The 21,713-nt window shown below is 36.9% G+C and overlaps 1 protein-coding gene and 1 pseudogene across 1 annotated transcript in view; one reads left to right on the top strand and one right to left on the bottom strand.

Annotated features, from left to right (window-relative positions):
* Positions 1 to 21,713, bottom strand: part of SLMAP (sarcolemma associated protein) — a 164,248-nt gene that overhangs the window by 115,530 nt on the left and 27,005 nt on the right. The window lies entirely within an intron of this gene.
* On the top strand, positions 652 to 6,866 carry LOC103598693 (annotated as a pseudogene).

Raw genomic sequence — 21,713 nt, 5'->3', positions numbered from 1 at the left:
AAAAAAAAAAAATTTAAAAAATTTCATGAAAAAATTTTTTTTTTTTTTTTTTTTTTTTTTTTTTTTGTGGCTGGCCAGTACAGGGATCCATATCTTTTAATTCTATTTTTCCACAAACTTTTTGAAGTGCCCTCATACATACAATCAAATATTGTGCAGCCTTAAGAAAGGAAATTCTGACATATGCTACAACATGGATGAAACTTCAGGATATTATACTGAGTAAAATAAACCAATCACAAAAAGACAAATACCATATGATTCCACTTATATGAGGTAATTAGAGTAGTCAAAATCATAGAGACAAAAAATAGAATGTTGGCTGCCAGGGGTTGGGGACAGGGAGAATGGGGAGTTATTGTTTAATAGGCACAAAATGAGAAGAGTGTCAGTTTTATAAAATGAAAAGAGTTATGTAAATGGATGGTGGTGATGGTTGAACAACATTATGAATGTATATAACACCACTGAACTATACACTTAAAAATGGTTAAGATGGCAAATTGTATATGTATTTACCAAAACAAAAAATAACTTTAAAAAAAAGGCAGTTGAATATATGAACCTAGAGTGCAGCGGAACAAGACTGGGCTTGAGACAAAAATGTGGTTGCCATAAGCATATAAACAGAATTTAAAATCAAGGAACAGGATGAGATCACCAAGGAAACAAGTACAGATAGACAAGAGGTCCAAGAACCGAGCCTTGCAGCAGTACAAAGTTTCAGGTCTGGAAGATGAAGATCAAGCAAAGGGAACTGAAAAGAATGGCCAGCGAAGTATGTGAACCAAGAGAAAGTGATATGTCCTGGAAGCCATGTGAATAATGTTTTCCAAGAATGTTGGTGAGATTAACTCTCAAATGATGCTGATAGATCAAGTAAGGTAAGGAACAAGAATTGACCACTGGAAATAGCAACCTGGAAGCCACTGGCACCCTTAACAAAAACAGTGTGAATGCAGTGGAGGATAAAATCCTCACCAGAATGACTCAAGAGAAAATGGACAGGGAGGAATAAGAAGCCACACACTCAAATATAGACTAATCTTTTAAGGAGCTTTGCTCTAAAGGGAAGCAAAGAAATTAGCAGTAGCTAGAAGGAAAAGTGCAGTCAAGAGAATTTTTGTTTTGGGGCCGGCCCGGTGGCGCACTGCTACAGTGCGCCGCTTGGGAGCGCAGCGGCGCTCCCGCCGAGGGTTCGGATCCCACATACAGACCGGTTCCCGCTCACTGGCTGAGCGAGGTGCGGGCGCAACACCAAGGGTTGCGATCCCGTTGCCGGTCCCAGTCCGGTACGGGCGCGACACTGAGGGTTGCGATCCGTTGCCGGACACGAAAAAAGACAAAAAGGAAAAAAAAAAAAAGAGAGAATTTTTGTTTTAATTAGAGAAAAATTACACTGTTTTATACATTAACAAGAATGATCCAGTAGGGAGAAGGGGCATTTAGCCCAACCCTGAGGATTCAGAGAAGGCTTCCTAAAGATGTCCCATGTTGATTCATGAAGGCTGAGTAAGAGTGCGTCAGGATGAGTGGGGAGGGGGTTGAAACAGAGTGAGCAAACAGGTAAGAAACAACAGTGTGGAGGGTGGGGGGAGGGGAAGTAGAAGATCAGGAGGACTAGCATATGAAGTACAAGACTGAGAATGACAGGAGATGAGGCTAGAGAAATGAGCTGTCACCAGTTCTTTTCAGATGTATCAAGCAGTACAACCTCTATCATAGACAACAGAGGACATCACTGCGGGGTTGAGGCAGGGACATACTGAGAGCGAACTGACTTGACTACAACGACAACTCTTCCTGAGGTCCTAAAGTAGTCAAGTCAATCTGAGTGGAAAAGACTAAAGGGACCAAACACAGATGTATCACTACCTACAGTACAAAATCTTTTACAGTTATAGCAGATTATCTATAGTAAAGAAAACTATTGTAGAAAATTGATAATATATTTTAGTAAACCAAAAACTGTCAAGCATAGTAAAAATTAATGGGAAAATTTTTACTTTGGGTCTTTTCTGACTTCTTGATTGTCACACACTACCTCCGCACCTATGACTTCATGTAAATTCAACTACTAACAATATAAAAATCTTACAGCCGTACATAACATGGAAAAGTATTTAAGCATGGATGATGTAGAAACCTATAACGCTAAGTAATTAGGTAAAAACATTACCAATATAATAAAAATTTATAAGAATGGAAAGAATCTTTGATGTTAGAAGAAAACAGATAAAGGGAGAAATAAATAGAGCAAGGATCAATTTTCATTTCTTGCTTTTAACCCTACTTTATCACTTTCTGGCATAAATTTGTCAAGATAAAAATCACTTACTCTTACATGACTGTACTGCACTATACCAAGTGGAAGTGACTTACAAGTATTTGGTCCCACCTACACAGAACTCCACAAAGAACTTAAAAAAAAATTAAACAGGAAGCATATTTCCAAATGAGTGCCTACAGCAAAATCAGTAAAGAGTAGAAAGGACATGACAGAATCATTTACTTGAAATAGGAAAGTTAATAGCATTTTCTTGTACTGGGGTGGGGGAAAACTCCCAAGATGTGAGTCATTGGATTAAAGAACAACTAGATCCAGGATTTCGCCAGAGCTACAAGAGCAGGATTCAGACCACAGCAGAGCAAACACGTCGCTCTCTGGGAAAGAAAGAAAAAAGCTATGTTGGGTTAGTGTTCAAGTTCAGGTGAGTCAGAGAAAAAAATGGAAAGAAAGACATGACCAGACTCGACCTCAGCACATGAGAAAAATCTAAAGCTGTTTGCTTATCTTTTGGTTTATTCCCTCCCTTATTAATTATTAAAATGTTTTAACTACAGCATATTCAAAGAAACTAAAATGAAAGTTACTTCAGAATCTTCCTACTGCAAGGATGTGGATGACTTTGCCACATTGCTTTGCACATGGATTAGACCAACAGAATTATGTCACTATTACAACCTTTCTAGCACTAGATATTTTGATGTTGCTAATTTAATATAACAACCAGTTTGTAAAATATTTATCTCTGCACTTACTAGCAAGGATGAATGTCTGTTTATTTACTACACATATGCATCTTGAATGAACTCACTGCCAGATTCCTTGGCCTGGACAAGGAATTAAGGAAACAATAATCTTGATGGCCTTCTTTTAGTTGGAAAAGGCATTTTATGTATTATATATATTCCATTTTTCTGTCATAATGAATGCAAATCATGTCCCATTTCCATTTCTGTCATTTTTCATAGAAACAAAGTTTTCAATGTTTCCTTAAATGCTCACTGAGTCCATCAACAGATGACAGAATAAAGAAAATATGGTACATATACACAAAATGGGATACTACTCAGCCATAAAAAAGAATGAAATTCTGCCATTTGCAGCAGCATGGATAAACTTAGAGAAAACTATGCTAAGTGAAATAAGCTCAGCACAAAAAGGGAAATACTGCATATGTTCTCACTCAGATGTGGGAGCTAAAACAAACAAATCAACAACAACAACAACAAAAAACCAAATTAGTAATAAGTTGAACTGTTAAAGGAGAGTGAAGAACTGTGGTTACCAGAGGCAGGAAAGGTGATGGGGGAGGGAGGATAGTGAGAGGCTAGTTAATAGACACCAAATTACAAGTAGATGGGAAAAATAAGTTCTATTAGTGTACAGTCAACTCAGGAATCAATAATTAACAATAATTTACTGCATGTCAGAAGGTTAGAAGAGAGATCAAATGTGCACATTACAAAGTAATGATTAAGTTATGCAGTGATGAATATACTAACTACCCTGACTATATCATCACACATTGTATACATGTATTGAAACATAACAATAAGTTTCAATAAAAAACTAATTAAAAAAATAAATAAAAATAATTGCTCATTGATTTTATTTGCCTTCACTTGGTTCTAGGTCTAGCAGTTGCTTTTCTACCAATAAATTCTGAAGTGGTTTCCACTACTACAGTCACACTGCATGTTTGAGAACTTTTCATTTGCCTGCTCTAGTCATTCTAACTCTTTTACATCATTTAATTGTACATTTCTTCTCCAATATAGTGCTATCATCCATACTTTAATAGAAACATTTTTTGTGGCTAAGTAATGATACAAAATTTAATGGGTTCCAGGCAATTCGACTTCTAGGAATCTACTCAAGAGAAATGAAAGACACAAAGAATAATACACAAATGTTCCTAAAAGCATTGTTCACAATATCCAAAAACTGGAAGCAATCCAAATGTCTATCAACCATGAATAAACAAAATATGGTATATCAGCAATAAAAATAAACTTTTGATATATTCTACAACATGGGTGAACCTCAGAAACATAATTCTAAGTGAAAAAAGCCAGACACAAAAGATTACATATTGTATGATATTGTTTATTTGAAATTTCTTGAATATGCAAATTTATAGAGACAGAAGACAGATCAGTGGTTGCCTGAGGCTGTGTGTGGGTTTAGGACTGACTACAAATGGGGATAGGGAACTTTTTAGGGGTGATGAAAATGTTTTATAGCTAGATTGTAGTGATGGTTGCAGAACTGTATAGAATTACTAATAATCACTGACTTCAAGTACTCAACTCACATTTACAATGGGTGAATTTTATGGAATGTACATTATACCTCAATAAGCTGTTTTTAAAAAGCCTATGAAAAGAGGAAGGATAAAAGGAACAAAATATACACACACATTTTAAATAACCTTGAAATACAAAAATTTATGGGACTAGCAAAAAAAGTATTTTAAGTCAGAAATATTCAGTGCTCCAAGAGTACCATAACAGAAACCTTTCACAAGCTGCTCCTCATGGGAAAGAAAATTGGCACAACCTGTCTCGAAAGCAGTTTGGCAAAGAATACCAAGGGAGCTTTAAAAATGTACCATTTGATCCACTTCTGAGAATACAACCTAAAGAAATAATAAAAAATACGAATAAATTTCACAAGCTGCTCCTCATGGGAAAGAAAATTGGCACAACCTGTCTCGAAAGCAGTTTGGCTAAGAATACCAAGGGAGCTTTAAAAATGTACCATTTGATCCACTTCTGAGAATACAACCTAAAGAAATAATAAAAAATATGAATAAAGGGCCGGCCTGGTGGCGCACTGCTATAGTGCACCGCTTGGGAAGCGTGGTGGCGCTCCCGCCGAGGGTTCGGATCCCACATACAGACCGGTTCCGGCTCACTGGCTGAGCGAGGTGCGGCCGGTCTCAAAACGGACAAAAAAAAAAAAAAAAAAACGAATAAAGATCTGGATATTAAGGTACTATTAAGCCAAGCACGATTTATAATAGTTTTTAAAAGACAAGAAAAAATGGTAGTCAACAATGGAAGACTGAATAAGAAAATTACAGCCCATCCGTGAATATTATGCACCCTTAAGATATGTTTGTGCGGGCCGAGCCCGTGGCGCACTCGGGAGGGTGCGGCACTGGGAGCATGGTAGCGCTCCTACCACGGGTTCGGATCCTATATAGGGATGACCAGTGCGCTCACAGCGCTCACTGGCTGAGTGCAGTGCGGCCGGTCTCAAAACGGACAAAAAAAAAAAAGATATGTTTGTGGGCCTACAGCACAGTGCAGTTAAGGTTTAACATCACTGCTGCCACTGTTTGCACTGAAGAGGAAGATACTCACCTCCAATTCACTCTGTGTGGTGGGCTCACCCAGAAGCTGGCTAGCAAAGTGCTGGTGGCATCCTGTAATTTTGTGAATGATGTAAATTTGAAATTATGAAATGTGACCTTCATTGGTTGGAAAAGGGTTATCTTGTCACAATATCGCTCAGTGGGGAAGATGGACTCAAATATACAGGATGAGACAGACCGTTCACCAAATGAAATTAAAGGCAGTTCAGCTGTATAAACAGAAAATTATTCATGGTTTCTGTCACTTGTGTGATGTCAGAAAGACTGTTCTGGGGGGCATAAGGCCGGGATAAATCCCACAGATCATCTCATCACAGCTTATTGGGCTTATAGCTTTAGATTTACTCATGAACTTTCTGCCCCAGAAATTCTTATAGCGCCTACAGGACAAAAAGATGGTTATGCAAAAGGAAAAGTAGAATCAATGCATATGTATGCCAAGAACTTCTACAGGAGCAATGGTATTGTCAGAGCTCAAGTACCCTGGGAACTGGTATTGATCTGGCCTGTGATCATAATGGAAAAGATGAGGTCTGACTGACTTTATCTTTGAAGCCTATAATACAGCATCTTTGTGGAAATTACCTCATATTTCCATCTGTGAGAATAAAACTATTATGGAATGGAAGTATCTGCTAAAAGAGCAACGGCCATCACTGATTACTTTAAGAGAGGCAATTTTATTCCTGAGCTAAGTAGACAGAATGAATATTCTGTGTCCAAGAGGCAAAAAATTTTGCCTACTATAGGCATAAGAGGACCATACTGATGGAGCTACAGACTTAACTTATCAAGTACATAGTACAAATGATCCTGGAGGAGTCAGATGTACCAGAATGAATATTCTGTGTCCAAGAGGCAAAAAATTTTGCCTACTATAGGCATAAGAGGACCGTACTGATGGAGCTACAGACTTAACTTATCAAGTACATAGTACAAATGATCCTGGAGGAGTCAGATGTATACAAGAAGAAATTCAAAGAGTAATAAGAGTGACCCTATTATGCTTCTCAAAGATAGGATAGTAAACAGCAATCTTACCAGTGTTGAAGAATTAAAGGAAACTGATGTTGAGGAAAGAAACTGAAAATGTGGCCCAGTTTGCTATGGCTGATTCCTAATCATTTTTGGAAGAATTAGGCCACCAATATACTGAATTTTGAAGTCCATGGTGCAAATCAGTAGATCAAGTTTAAATAGATAATTTAAAGGGCAATAATAAATATATTACTATTCCTTCAATGAAACATTCATGGTTAACTTTTTAAAACTTTGTATTCTTAACTTTGCTAAGACAGATAAAACCCATAAAACAAACCAAAAAAAGGGGGGGGGGCTGTAAATGTACTTATGCTATGCTATAAAATTAAGTTTAAAAAGTTGAAAAAATTTTTAATAGATTCCAAAGATCCAGTGATGTAGTGAAAAGTGCATCTTCCCAATTTTCCTCTATAGAAACAAACATGTTACTAGTCTCTTATATAGTAAAAAATGAAAAATTTTGACTGAAAAAACCAACAAACACAAAAAGACAACTCAAAATGTTTAGAGGAAAAGTTCATAAATTCTTACATTCAGAATAAAAAACATGGAGAGAAATATAAACACTATGTTATTAATAGGACAAAAGTAGCAGAAGATACAAAAAGTACACACTTGAGGAATTTGGAGGAACTGAGTTAAATCTAAGAAAATAATGTGAGGTATTTCACATATAGAGTAGGAATTCTCTAACATCTATACTTACACAAACAACTCATCCTAAAATAAAATCCAGACACTAAGGCAAGAGCTCTCCTTTCCATCAGTAGGTCACAAAGCTTTCTCAGGCTAGCTTTAACTGTCAAGCCAGAAGATACACTACTTCTCTACTGTAATGGGGGTTAGCCAGGTATGTTTTAGGAACAAAAGTTATTACAACCAGCAGAGAATATCCTCTAACATCTGTTATAAATAACAAATTATATGCCTTAACTGTGGCAAACTCCTGCCTTTTACTTCTAGGCAATGTTGCTCTGCTAATTTATACTCTAACACAGAAGTAATGACCCCTGTGGTGGGCTGCTTCTATAGCTACTCCATGCAGAGATGTGGAGAGCTTCTGAAGATCTCAGAATAAATGTACTAACATACAATTTCCATTCCTACACCTATAGGGAAAAATATATAATCACTTTCACTATGACTGCCACTATAAACTGAGGTACCACAGACAAAAATTTCCAAAGCAATGCAGTAGTTTAGTCACTATTCACTGAAGACTTAATTAGGTATTTCACTTAGTCAGTGAAAGAAAATGATATAAATATTACAAAAGTAATCTATTTCTGTAGTCTTTGGGACTCCAAAAGTGAATTTCAATATGGTTGCTGACTCTGAAAGTGATTTTCACATACTCATATTTATCTCTTAATAGCATTTGGATACATTCTTTTTCTGGGATTAAATTAAATAATATCTATGCATCAGCTGAGTTAAAGTAGAGGTCATACTCTACAAACTTCTAGCTGAGATTATATTACAATGCTAGCTTTTCCTAGAATGGGCTAGTTAATTGAGCTATAACATTCTCTTGGGGTTTATGCCATTTCCTAAATTTAAAATTAAAACATTAGTTGAAGAAAAATAGGTACAACCTAACAGCCCATGCATCCTAATTACAGATAGATTAAGCTGCACACATTAGCTTCAGAACAAAAATGTTAAAAAATCGAATATGAGATTTTTAGTGCTGAAAAAGTCTACAAAATATCCTCACCAACGATATAACTTAGGGCCCAGAGAAGCTGCATTACAAGAACACAAGACAAATAAGCAAAGCTGGAGGAGGAAGGGGGGAGATGTCCAAAGTCCAAAATACTCAACTTCACAAACTGATAGCCTCCACAATGTCAGAAATATCTGAACAGAAAATTAGCTAAACTTTCAAATGACAGACAAAATTAAGAACCACCCATATGGCTAAAAGTATTCTTGGCATCAAATGACTACATTAAAAATAATTAACATTTATTGAATCCTTAACTGTATGCCAGGCTCTAGCATCAAATGACTACATTAAAAATAATTAACATTTATTGAATCCTTAACTGTATGCCAGGCTGTATGCCATTAAGTCCTTTACATATATATTAATTCGACTAATTGTCACAACTCCGTGAGGTACTATTATTATTCTCCCCACTTTATAAACAAGAAAACTAAGGCACAAAGAAGCTAAATTTCTTGCCAAAAGCCAGTCAGCTAATAGGAAGTAGAGCCAGGAGAGGAACCCATGCAGTGAGCTCCAGAGCTGTAGTCCTTAACTCCCCACTCCTGACTTCCCAGCTCTTTACTACTCTACTATACCGCCTTTTTAATTTTAGTTTAACTCCTCATTTAGCAAATGAGCAAACTGTTTTCCCCAAAGAAGAGATAAAATTCATTTGAGGTTCACAACTATTTAATACCAGAACTAGTACTAGGACTCAGATTTCCTATTCACATTAGAAGCTTTTCCCTCCCATTTGATCTTTTTCAAAAATAATTATTTTCCTAGCTTAAATACTTTGCTGTAATCAGGAGAATACTACAAAGTACAGAAGAAAATTAAAATAACCCCTCCCAGCTTTCAAGGAGAACCACTGCCAACAGTTTAACATATTTCTTTATAGGCATTACAAGACTAATAGTCCACTCCCCTGCCCTGTGTTGACTTTTAGGAATATTCTCATTCTCTCTCTCTCTCCATATATATAGTTGTATATTTGACTTTTTCATTTATATCATCCCACAGCACCAATATTTCACTTATATTTTCCCCTGGCATTAAATATTTTTTGACAATATGATTTAATGGCTATACAACATTTCATAAATTTCATTAATTTATTTAACCATAGGTCTACTGACTATATATGGTAGATTTTTTGCAATTAGTCTGTGTGATAAAATTGTTATACATACTCATACACTTTTACGCAACATCTCTGATAACATTCTCAGATTAAGTCCCTAGAAATGACATTACTGAGTTAAAGGGTATAATAATAGCTAACACTTATATGGTGATTACTATTGCCAAACTGTTCTAAGTGTTCCACCGATATTCTAAGTTATACATATATTCACAGATATTCTAAGTGCTTCACAGATATAGCCTGTTTAATCCTTGCAACAATCTTATGAGGGAGGAAATGAAGGCCCAGAGAGAACAAGTGACTTGTCCAAGACCATACAACTAGGAAGTGACACAGCCAGGATCCAACCCCAGGTAGCTGGGCTTTAGGATCCATACTCTTCATCACTGTGCTAGACTATTTAAATTCCAAACTCTTTCAACCACATGATGCCACATCTCCTAGAAGTGTATTACAAATGTACAAAAACCATTTGCAGAATCTTTGCTTTAGTAAGCAGCCCAGGAGATTCTAAGATTTGAAACCCACTACCCTGATCTTTTTTTTTTTTTTTTTAAAGGGTAGAACACTTAATAAACCCTTCCCATAAAACCTTTGATACTTATATTGGTGGATGTTCTAAATGAAGATGGGAGGGCCAAGAAAGAGAGTACTCAAAAATAGTTAAAAATAAATCTTCATGATGCTGGATTATGCAACGGCTTATTAGAAATGACATCAAGAGGCCTCTTGTCAAGATGGTGGAACAGACGGTCCTCAGCGTCACTCTCTTCCACAGATCAACCAATTTACAACTATAAAAAAGAAATGACAGCCAAGCTGGGACCACTAGAGCTCAAGAGAAGAGGAGGAGAGACCTACGGAGTGCATGAAGGCAGAAGAACCATGATGAGAGAAAGAAAACACCACTCTGTTTCAAGCCCCGGCCACTGCTTCCAGGCTGGAGTTGCTGAGTGCATGGAGCAGGAGCTGGCAAAAGCCACAGCTGTACCCTTTGGATGGGGTTGCTTGGAGGCGGCAGGAGAGAACAGGGCCTTGGTGGCCCTCAGGACAGCAAGACCACTAATAGGGTTCCCATGGACCCACATAGGAATGAGGAGCCACAATAAGTGAAAAAAAGGAGCCACTCAGAGACCAGTTGTTGGGCTGCAACCGCTCCACTTGCTATAGCAATCGCTAGGGTGAAAGGAGGCCACACCAAATGGTGGCTGTTTAAGTTCCCGACCCGCATGATCCACACAAGATGGTGCCTAGAGGAAGCAAAGGGGGAGTGTCACTTTTAGTTCCGCAAAAATTTTTATTGGGGGGCCGGCCCGGTGGCGCACTGCTACAGTGCGCCGCTTGGGAGCGTGGCAGCGCTCCTGCCGAGGGTTCGGATCCCACATACAGACCGGTTCCCGCTCACTGGCTGGGCAGGGTGTGGGCGTGACGCCGAGGGTTGTGATCCCGTTGCCGGTCCCGGTCCGGTACAGGTGCGACACTGAGGGTTGTGATCCGTTGCCGGACACGAAAAAAGACAAAAAAAAAAAAAAAATTTTTTTGTTGGTAGTTGTGCTTTTCCATACTCGTGATCAGTGCATGATCAGTAGGCTAAGCACAGGAAAGTAAGGCGCATGCACATGTGACCTTTCCAGTGATTGGCTCTGTGGAAATCCCAGCTTGCTTAGATATAAATACAAGTGCTTAAAAGACAATGGAACTGCTTGACGGGAGTGTTCCTTTGTGGGCTGAATAGGCGGGCGGTGCACTCACCCACCTTCGGGGATCCTTCGGCTTATGCTGCAGAGGGCAACTTATCTGGTCCCTGCCTGGGGGGGATAGGGAGTCTGCTGGGGATCACTCAGTGGCCATGGCCAGGGAACCAGTGAGTTACTGCAAGGGACTGAAGCACTGCACATTCCCATGGGAAGTGTTTGCAGCATGGGCGGTGGGGAAGACGGGCCCACTGGGGGAACACTGGGGCACAGCAAGGACAGCTGAGCTGCCCCCTAATCAGTGCAGGACCACTCAGAGGTGAGTGGTCAGGAATACAGCACTGTGGGAGGTACCGTTTGATGAAAAGACTCGGGCCCAGACCAGTTTCTAAACAACCCAGGTGCATGAGACTGCATGAGAGCGGGAAGTACCTATAAAGCCAATCATTAAACCCTGAGCTGCACAAAAAGCCTTCCCTAGGGAATCAGCAGCAAAGCAGCAATTTAGCTCAACCACAGAGCTCAAGTACTGGTCCCCACAGGAAGTTCCTCCATTTTAGAAGCAAGGACAACAAATTAGTTCCAGCCCAGAGTTTAAATGGTGGAAACAGTAAATAATCCAACAGAAATGAAAGAAAAAACAAAGTACCTGCAACCAGAGACAAAGTCTGATATTAACTAGTAAACATCTCATTTCACCAAAGAACACCTGTAACACCTAGAAAGATCACAAGTCCCCTGGGCTACCAAACCAGAAAGGGGGAAAGGCTGGGGGCCTCAGCAATGCCCCCCACACACTCACAACCAATCCCGAGAGTGGGGGACGGAGGACCTTGGCCACGCCCCCCCACACCTGCAGCCAGCCCAACAGTGACCACTGAGCCATTGCAGGAAACACCCTAGGCTCTCCCCAGCCGGGGCGATGGGCGGCTTCGGGCCTCGGCCACACACCCCCGACACCCACAGCCAGCCCAGCGGCAACCACCAAGCCGCTGCTGGAAGTGCCATGTGTTTCCGAGCTGGTACGGTGGGGGGGGCAAGAGCTTTTGCCACATCCCCCTGACATATGCAACCAGCCTAGCAATGACCAAGCCATCACTGGAAGCCCCCCAGTCTCCTCTGTGGGAATGAGGGGGGTACCACAGGCCTCAATCTTGCCCCTCCTCATTCCTCCTTCTTCCATCCCATTTCCTTCCTCTTTCCCCTCTCCCCCGCCCTCCCAACTGCTCTGTAACATCCTAGAATGTAAAAAATAATAAAATTACATTTTCTTAAAAAAAAAAAAAAAGAAATGACATCAAAGCACAGAACAACATATATTTAAAATGTTTTAATCATTAAAAATTATAAAAATGAAAATAGGCTCTGTAACATCCTAGAATGTAAAAAATAATAAAATTACATTTTCTTAAAAAAAAAAAAAAGAAATGACATCAAAGCACAGAACAACATATATTTAAAATGTTTTAATCATTAAAAATTATAAAAATGAAAATACATAAGTTGGACTTCATCAAAATTAAAAACGTTTGTGCTTTAAAAGATACCATCAGGGCAAATATTGTATGACTACACTTACATGAGACACCTAGAATAGGCAAAAATCAAATAGAAAGTAGAAGAGGCTACTAGGGGTGGGGGAAGTTACGAAGGAGATTTATTTAACAGGTACAGAGTTTCCATGAAAAAGTTCTGGAAATGAATAAGATGTGATGGTTGTGCAACATTGTGAATGTACTTAATGCCACTAAATTGTACACTAGTATAAATGGTAAATTTTATGATATGTATATTTTATCACAATAAACAAAAAACAATGCCATCAAAACAACACACAGAATGGGAGAAAATATTTCAAACAATAAAAAGATAAGCCAGTTTTTAAAATGGGTATGAGAAGATATTTCTCTAAAAAAATATACAAATGGTCAACGGATGCTCAACATTATTAGTCATTAGGGACATGCAAATCATAATGATGAGATACCACTTCATAACCATCTGATAGCTACAATAAAAAAAGACTGACAATAACAAATATTGACCAGGAAGTGGAGAAACTGAACCTTCATAAATTACCAGTGGGAATGTAAAATGGTGCAGCCACGCTGGAAAAGAGTTTGGCAGTTCCTCAAAATGTTAAACATGGACTTATCACATGACCCAGCAATTCTACTCCTAGGTATATACCTGAGAGAACTGAAACACACATTCACATGAAAACTTGTACACGAATGTTCACAGCAGCATTACTCATAATAGCCAAAAGCAGAAAATAGAAACAACCCATATGTCCTTCAACTGATGAATGGATAAATAAAATGTGGTACATCTCAACAACAGAATATTATTCAGCAGTAAAAGGAATGAAAGACTGATACATGCTACAACTTGGAGGTACCTTGAAAACACTATTCTAAATTAAAGAAGCGAGACACAAAAGATATGTGTTATATGATTCCATTTATACAAAAACTCCAAATAGGCAAATCTATAAAGACAGTAGGTAGATTAGTGGTTGCAGGGACAGGGAGGGGCGGGATATGGAGTGACTGCTAATGGATACAGGGTTTCTTTTGGGGTAAATTAACATGTTCTGAAATTAAATAGTGATAATTGCTGCACAATTTTGTGAATATATTAAAAACCACTATAGTGTACACTTTAAAAAATTAGTAATAAACTAAAAAAAGTTAAGAAATTCATGAAAAGGATATAAATTTTGAAACAAAGTGCTTAGAAGTAGTAATTTAAGACTGAAAATATGTGAATTTTGAGAGAGAACAGGGGAACAAAAGCCAAAGGTTAAAGACAAAGTCTTTGTGGTAATTACAGACAATGGCGTCAAAGATGGAGATTTCAAACTGTCAGAAAACTAAGAACCAAGAAAGTACAGTGTCACACAAAGGTATATTAAAATGCATACTGAGGAAGGTGAATAGGTTTCTGAGTAGGGAGAAAATAAAAAGAATAGCCACAAAATTAAATCACTGAATGACTCATCTAAAAGGATCCATGATAACTTTAAAAAATAATTTAAGTGAAAGTTTACTTGTTAGAAAAGAACAAGGTTAAGAAGGCACATATACGATCTAAATTTATAAAACTGAAGGAGATATGGACAGATTTCATCAAATGCTAGTAATTATGGGCAAAAACTGAAATTTCACCAGAATACTTTGGGACAGTAAATTTATAGAAAAAATGAACTATTCCCTATCAATAAATTGGAAGCACTCCTATTTGTCCCAAATAGGCTGAGGTGATGATGAAAGATGGATGATGACACACTGCACACTAGAATGTCAGGGTAAGGACTTTTGTCTGTCTAGAACTGTGCACATAGGAAGTACTCAATAATATTAGCTAAATGATTCAATGGCACTTTAAAGTCTATAAAATATTGTGCATATGTTTTAGGAATTCACATCTAGAAATGGAATTTTATTGGATAAAAATGCCACAGATACTTGAGATCTAAAACTACAGTTTCAGAGAAGAAAAAAATTTTTTTTTCTCTCAAAATATCACACTGCCTGGAAGGCTAAAAGAAGCCTAACTTGCCTGTGCTGTTAAATGTTTAAACATACGAGTATTAATAAATTTCCTTTATTTTTTAAGTTGTCAGTATAATGAAAAAATATAAGTGAGTCCACCCACTCTAAAGACTTAACTATTTACATGGGACAAATAACTATTTACACTTAGAATTCACCATGGTCAATTTAAAGGAACATACAATATAGAAGATAAAATCCCTTACAGATGAAGATATGCTTTAAGTAAAACAGAACAGACAAACTAAATACCTAAGGGATCTAAGAAGAAAATATAAAACCTGTTAAAATCTATTCAATATTAACTAAGCTAAGAATGATGAGTAAGACCATTTTAAGTAAAACAGAACAGACAAACTAAATACCTAAGGGATCTAAGAAGAAAATATAAAACCTAACTGTTAAAATCTATTCAATATTAACTAAGCTAAGAATGATGAGTAAGACCATTCCCCAACTTAACAAACTCAGGCCAACAGACAAAAAACTACAGTACAACACAGTGACAAATGTAATAACAGAGATAAGGACAACTTCTAATAATGACAGATTCAGCTAATTTACTTATACATTTACATGGAGAAGAAAAAAAGACACTGATCATATTTTAAAGCATTAATACATACATAAGAAGTATAAATAGTAAAATCAATCTTTCTGTCTATACCAATCAATACCATCAAAACAAAAGGTTTTATATAAAAATATCATTAAGGTTGCATTTAAATATTCAATCAACACAATTATTACAAAATTTTGTTCTTTAAAAATCAAACTACTCTATTGTTAGAATAATAACAAATATCACTAGTTAGCTTGTTTCACTTCACTTTTCTTTTTAAACAATATACCTACAGGTAATAGACAGGCAATTAAAGCTGTAGCTCAAGTTCAAACGATTCCCTTTGAGAAAAGTAAAAAGGCCACTAAAACATCCTGTTAAACTTCTCACATTCAAATACTATTTTAGATTTACCTATTAAAAACTTTAGTTGAACCTAAAATATCAAGCAAAATTTGAGATCATTAATAAATAGATAGGTCTTTATATGAATCAGTTTCAACTCTAAAGCTTAGTAAAAGATGTAAATTGGAGGCTGGCCAGTTAGCTCAGTTAGAGCACGACGTTGTTAACACCAAGGTCAAGGGTTTGGATTCCCACACCAGCCAGCCACACACACACACACACACACAGAAAAAAGATATAAATTGGTTCGAATATGAGAGATCTCTACTATTTACTAAAACAATTTTTGAGTAATCTGAATCAATTTAGATGCTATGCCAAAAAACTTAAGCAATTTTTGAAGTTTTCTGTTGATATAGAAGTTTATTCGATAGTTTTTTTAAATGAACTTTAAAAGAATAGTCATAATGTAGAAAATTATTCATACCTTAACGTTTTTTTCATTCTCAAACTGTTTTTCAAGACCCTGAGAAACTTACATTCTGTTTCAGGCATGTTCTTAGTAGCAGAGCCGGATTTACAATAAGGAAGTGACAGTGCAGATTCTGGGTTTTGACATACATGCTTTACAATAGAAACATTGTGCAAGTAAAGAGTATTAAGGCTCAGAACTACGATATATGCTAAGTAAAATGACACATTTTTAAAAGGTAAGACAGCTGTTATAATACTTATGCTGGGCCAAAACTAGTAAAAAGACATTTCTCTAATCTCCTTCCCCTTTCCCCCGGCCCAAAATAAGTTTCTCCATTCTAGAACTTATAAAATGTATTTAAAATATATACTTTAGTACATCTTTATATTCATGGATATATTTCTCCAAAATTGAAAATATTTTATTTGAACCTTTGCTCCAAAGCAACTTAATTATGTATTTCTATTAAATTTAGAGTAAATTTGTAATATTTCTTCTCTACTTAAAATTAACTACTTAATCTCTAACTACCTAGTTTATGAAATACTTCCACAAACAAGACCTCATTTCACATAGTATAAATTCAGGGGAATTATTAGTCTTACATGTTCAATTAATAATCGCTTGATATCTTCATTTTTACTTAATGTTGAAAGTACATTTTAATACATAGTCATGTATTCAGTACCTACCACAAAAACAAGCATGCGAAACTGGAAAATTATTATAAAATTATATAAAAAGAAAATAAATGACTAAAGTAACTAAAATTAAGTAATAGAATTTAATCATCCACTAAACAAATCTCTACCACAAAAAGACAAATATTTTACCATGGTGTCTCACTTTTTAAAAAAAAATTTGGTTTATAAGTTCCTATAATCCTTCTTTAAAAGTTAGGTGTTCATCAGGATAGATACTAAAACATTTAATCCTTTTCTTAAGGTCTATGCTAAAAATTCTAATTCTGTCCAAATGTAAAATAATAAAGTTATTCCCATATTAAGCAGTCTTCAGAGGGCTTCTCATTTATATACTTTGGCCATAATAAGAGCTGAATGTATATCCAGCTGTACACACACATGTACACACACAAACTTTTCACAGATTTAATCTTTTTCTACCAACGGAAATGCAAAGGTAAATTCCTAGCTTTACAAACTTGGAACATCAAAAAAACCTATGGAAATATCATCTATTGCTACTGAATTTCTAATCTGTGCTGAATTACAAAGTTTTAACATTCCTATATATTTTTGACATCTGTAACTCACGTTGACAAAGACTCTGCCTGGCCAAACTTTAGTCAGGCTTCTGAACATTCTCCTAGGCCCATCTATGCACTTCCTTGTAAAATCCGGTTTTAGCAAAAGAACCCTGCTAAGCCAGTTTAGCCAGAACCCCGCATCCTTCATATCTGATCAGGTTCCTCATCCTCCACCATCTCCCAGGCCATGTCTGATCACCCTGGCCTGTCTTCGCAGGAATCCTATTAGGTCAATTTAGTAATTTTCCATCCACTGACCTCCACACTGCTCCTTGGCTATAAATTCCCACTTGCCCATGCTGAACTCAGAATTGAGATCAATCTCTCTTCCCAACTGCAAGACCTCTTTGCAGTGGTCCCTATACCTATCACAATGATCCTGAATAAAATCCTCTTGCTTTAAACACGTGACATTGAAAAATCTTTTTCTTTAACAATGTCCCATTTGCACAAATTATATTTAACTCAATAAGATTTCAACTTATGGGGCAGGCTAGTTGGCTCAATTGGTTAGAGCGCAGTCTTGTAATACCATGGTCGAAGGTTCAGATCCCTGTACCGGCCAGCCACCAAAAAAGAAAAAAAGAAAGATTTCAACTTACGTGTAAGTCTATTGAGAAATTAATCTGCACAAGGACTGCCTGACCAATATAGCTTTTCACATGCCACATTTCCCCCCATACACATGTAGAGAACCACCACAGGCTCCTCGAGAGTAGTAGCAACAGTTAAAACTGGGGAAATAACAAATTTATCATCATTGCAGTGTACAAACAAATATCTTTCCTATGGAAATGCCTTAATTACCCTCTGTATCTACTCCATCAAGCACTTTCAGAACTGTCACACTCACTAACTTAACAGCCTTCTTAACCCATTGCCAGTGAGTTTCCACACCCACCACCCTACCGAAGAGCCCTCAAGCCACAGATGAGACTCCTACCTGCCAAATCCAAGGATTACTTTCAGCACATATAAAGTAACATTTGAGCACTATTAACAACTCTCTTCTCAAAAACTCTCCCATGCCTTCTATCTCACAAATACAATCTTTCCTGGTCATACTCCTCCAGTTGTTCTTCAAGTCTGTTTTCTTTTGCCTTGCCAGCTGTTCAAATGTTGGTCATCCCCAGAGATCTTTCCTACCCTCTACTTTTCTAGAAATCTACAAACTTCCTTGAAAGTATATTCCTTGCAGCCTTCACAACAGAGCTGGTAAGTCCAAATCTATCTCCCTCCATCCAAATGATGTGGTTGCACTCCAGGAATTTATTTCTAATTGTCCTTTTTACTATATCACTCTACCAGGTCCCCTTGCCTTTAGGCACAATGCCAATGACTTCTATATTATCACCAAGACTGCTGTTCTAAAAACAAAGATCTAACCACGTGATTCTATTACTCAAAATCTTTTGGAACTCTTCACCACCAGCCCCTGAAGGAAAAAGCAGCATGACATTAAAGTCCTTCACGACTTGGTCCTAATCTGCCTTTTCTGCCTCATCATTCAAGACTTGTTTTAGATGTCACCTCTGGAGAAACCATTCTAGTCTTTCTTTACTGCCTTATCATTGGTCATTCCATCCTCAACATTTCAACTCCAGTCATCTGAATAGTACTTCTCTTAGCAATTATTTCACTGTATTATAATTATCTGTGGATATATGCACTTATGCAGAATTCCTAAAAGCTGGGATATCTTTTCACACTTGTATCCCAGTCAGCTGGCAAAAATACCACATAGTAGATGCTCAATTAAGAGATGCCCAACAAGCAAATGCTACATAATTCATGTCACTCCCTATGTTAAACTCTAATGCTTACCAAGAAAAAAATAAAATCATGGTTTTTTTTGTTTTTTTGTTTTAAAGATAACCAGTAAGGGGTTCTTAACCCTTGACTTGATGTTTTCAGCACCATACTCTCCCAAGTGAGCCATGGGCCGGCTCTATAAAATCATGTTTAAACCAACTTAAATATCCCAGTTTTTGGTTTGAAAATATGATTGATGTAGATTTAGTCCATGACAAAGCAGATGAACAGGTAAGATAAAGTAGATCAAACAGACATGAAAAGAAAAAAAACACTTCTGACTAATCTCATATCTCAGTGTCAGATGTCAGTTATTCACAAAAAATACTAAGTAGCATATCAATGATAGTCTTTTTTCTCATTAAAAAATGAACAACACTACTTCAAATTATAATTTCTTTATGCCTAAATCTTCTCATTTTCAAGAGAGATACAAACCATTTATCTTATGGATAGTAAAATGCTCTTGAGGGACTAGAAAACAACTTTATTTTTGCTAACGTGCATTCTTATTTGATAGCTCCCAAAGCTACATACTTTTCACTTGGGAAGTAGGAAACAAAGCTAAGTGTGGTAGAATGTATTACTGTACTCAACCGTTCTACTGCTTCTCCCAGTAGGAGTATTGATTATACTTCCCTAACCAACTACATCATGCTTGTGTCTTGCTTTGGCCCTTGAAATGTGAGTGGAAATAACATAAGCCCATTCTGGGTGGAAGCTTTAACTTAATTTTAATTCCAGGGAATTTTAATTCCATGGTTCTGCATAGCTCTTTTCCTTCTACTACCAGAACATGTTCCAGACAAGAGCTACTACTTCAGCCCAAATCCCAGAAAGGAGAACAACTATGGATAGAGCTACCATCTATTTAAACATGTAATATTAGGGGCCGGCCCGGCGGCGCACTGCTACAGTGCGTTGCTTGGGAAGCGCGGCGGCGCTCCCGCCGAGGGTTCGGATCCCACATACAGACCGGCCGCTCACTGGCTGAGCGAGGTGCGGGAGCAACACCGAGGGTTGCGATCCCGTTGCCGGTCCCGGTCCGGTACGGGCGCGACACTGAGGGTTGCAATCCGTTGCCGGTCACAAAAAAAAAGACAAAAAGGAAAAAAAAAACATGTAATATTACGCGACACTGAGGGTTGCGATCCGTTGCCAGTCACAAAAAAAAGACAAAAAGGAAAAAAAAAACATGTAATATTACCAAGAAAAAAATCTTTTTTGTTGTAAAGCACTGTGGTTTTAGGGCTGCTTATTACCACAGTATAGCTGGCATAAACTAAATAATACACTGTATTAGATGTTCTTCTTCTATAATATCATTTAAAACCCAGACACATGCCACTATCAAAATGTTATGCTACACTTAAAAGTTTTTTATTCTATCTTATTCAAATAAACTTTAGGTTTCAAGAAGTCAGACACTTTCATTTTTTCATCTCTAGCATCAGGGAGTAGAAGACTGATAAATATTTGCTGAAAGAACTACAAAATACTCATATATTTTCCAATAAATGTAGCTATATAGTTAACTTGAACATATAATTCAGAAATAACATATTATAAAGAAAAGCTAAAGAAATCTCGTGGCCATTTCTGACCTGGTCTCACATAAAATATCTTAACATTTTTCTAAAAGGTTTCAGAAACATATTTAAAGACTCCAATAATACCATTTACTTATAAATATATTCACTTGATAACTAGGAAGGAAAAAAGTGTGGCAGCAGATAGCCAAGTTCATGTATTGTAAAATTCACATGCGTCCTTTCAGAACCATATTTACATATATGTTTGGTTATTTTGTTTCTAAAGATTCTATAGTAATGGCTGACATGGAAAACACAGCAACTCCGAAGAACCAAAATGTTAGAAAACTTTTATATCATTAATTTTAAAATATGATAAAGTCACTTAGCCCTGGGGCAAAAAATGTATAACCTCTAATGCCCCTAAGTATGTAACTGTATTAGCAACTACAAGGTCACTAAGAGGTTAAGTTATGCCCCTTATTCTATTTAAGATGACAAGGTAGGCTGGCCATTTAGCTCAGGTGGTTAGAGCAAGCCTTGTAACACCAACGTCAAGGGTTCATGAAGTTCCCCATCCCAGCCAGCTGCTAAAAAAAAAAAAAGATGACAGGGAAGTGTTTAATTGCTTTAGAAAATTTTTCATCTAAAAATGATTTGGGTGCAAAAGATGTACATTTTCAACTGGTCAGAAAATCCTATCTGATAAAATGACCCATTCCCTCAGGGTGTGAGGGAATTATGGAATCATTATGACTGGTATAATCCTTAATCTATTACAATATATTTGAGTTTCAAATTTTATATAGATTAAGAGATTTACTTCAAATTCTCTAAAACAAAGCAAATGCTTATGTTTGTATTCATTCCATAACTAATATACATTCATTAAAAACTATGTGAG

This window comes from Galeopterus variegatus, unplaced genomic scaffold (genome assembly GCF_000696425.1).
Source record: "Galeopterus variegatus unplaced genomic scaffold, G_variegatus-3.0.2 Scaffold2713, whole genome shotgun sequence".
Taxonomy (NCBI): domain Eukaryota; kingdom Metazoa; phylum Chordata; class Mammalia; order Dermoptera; family Cynocephalidae; genus Galeopterus; species Galeopterus variegatus.
The sequence above is the reverse complement of the archived record's forward strand: the minus strand, read 5'-3'. Positions and strand labels throughout refer to the sequence as shown.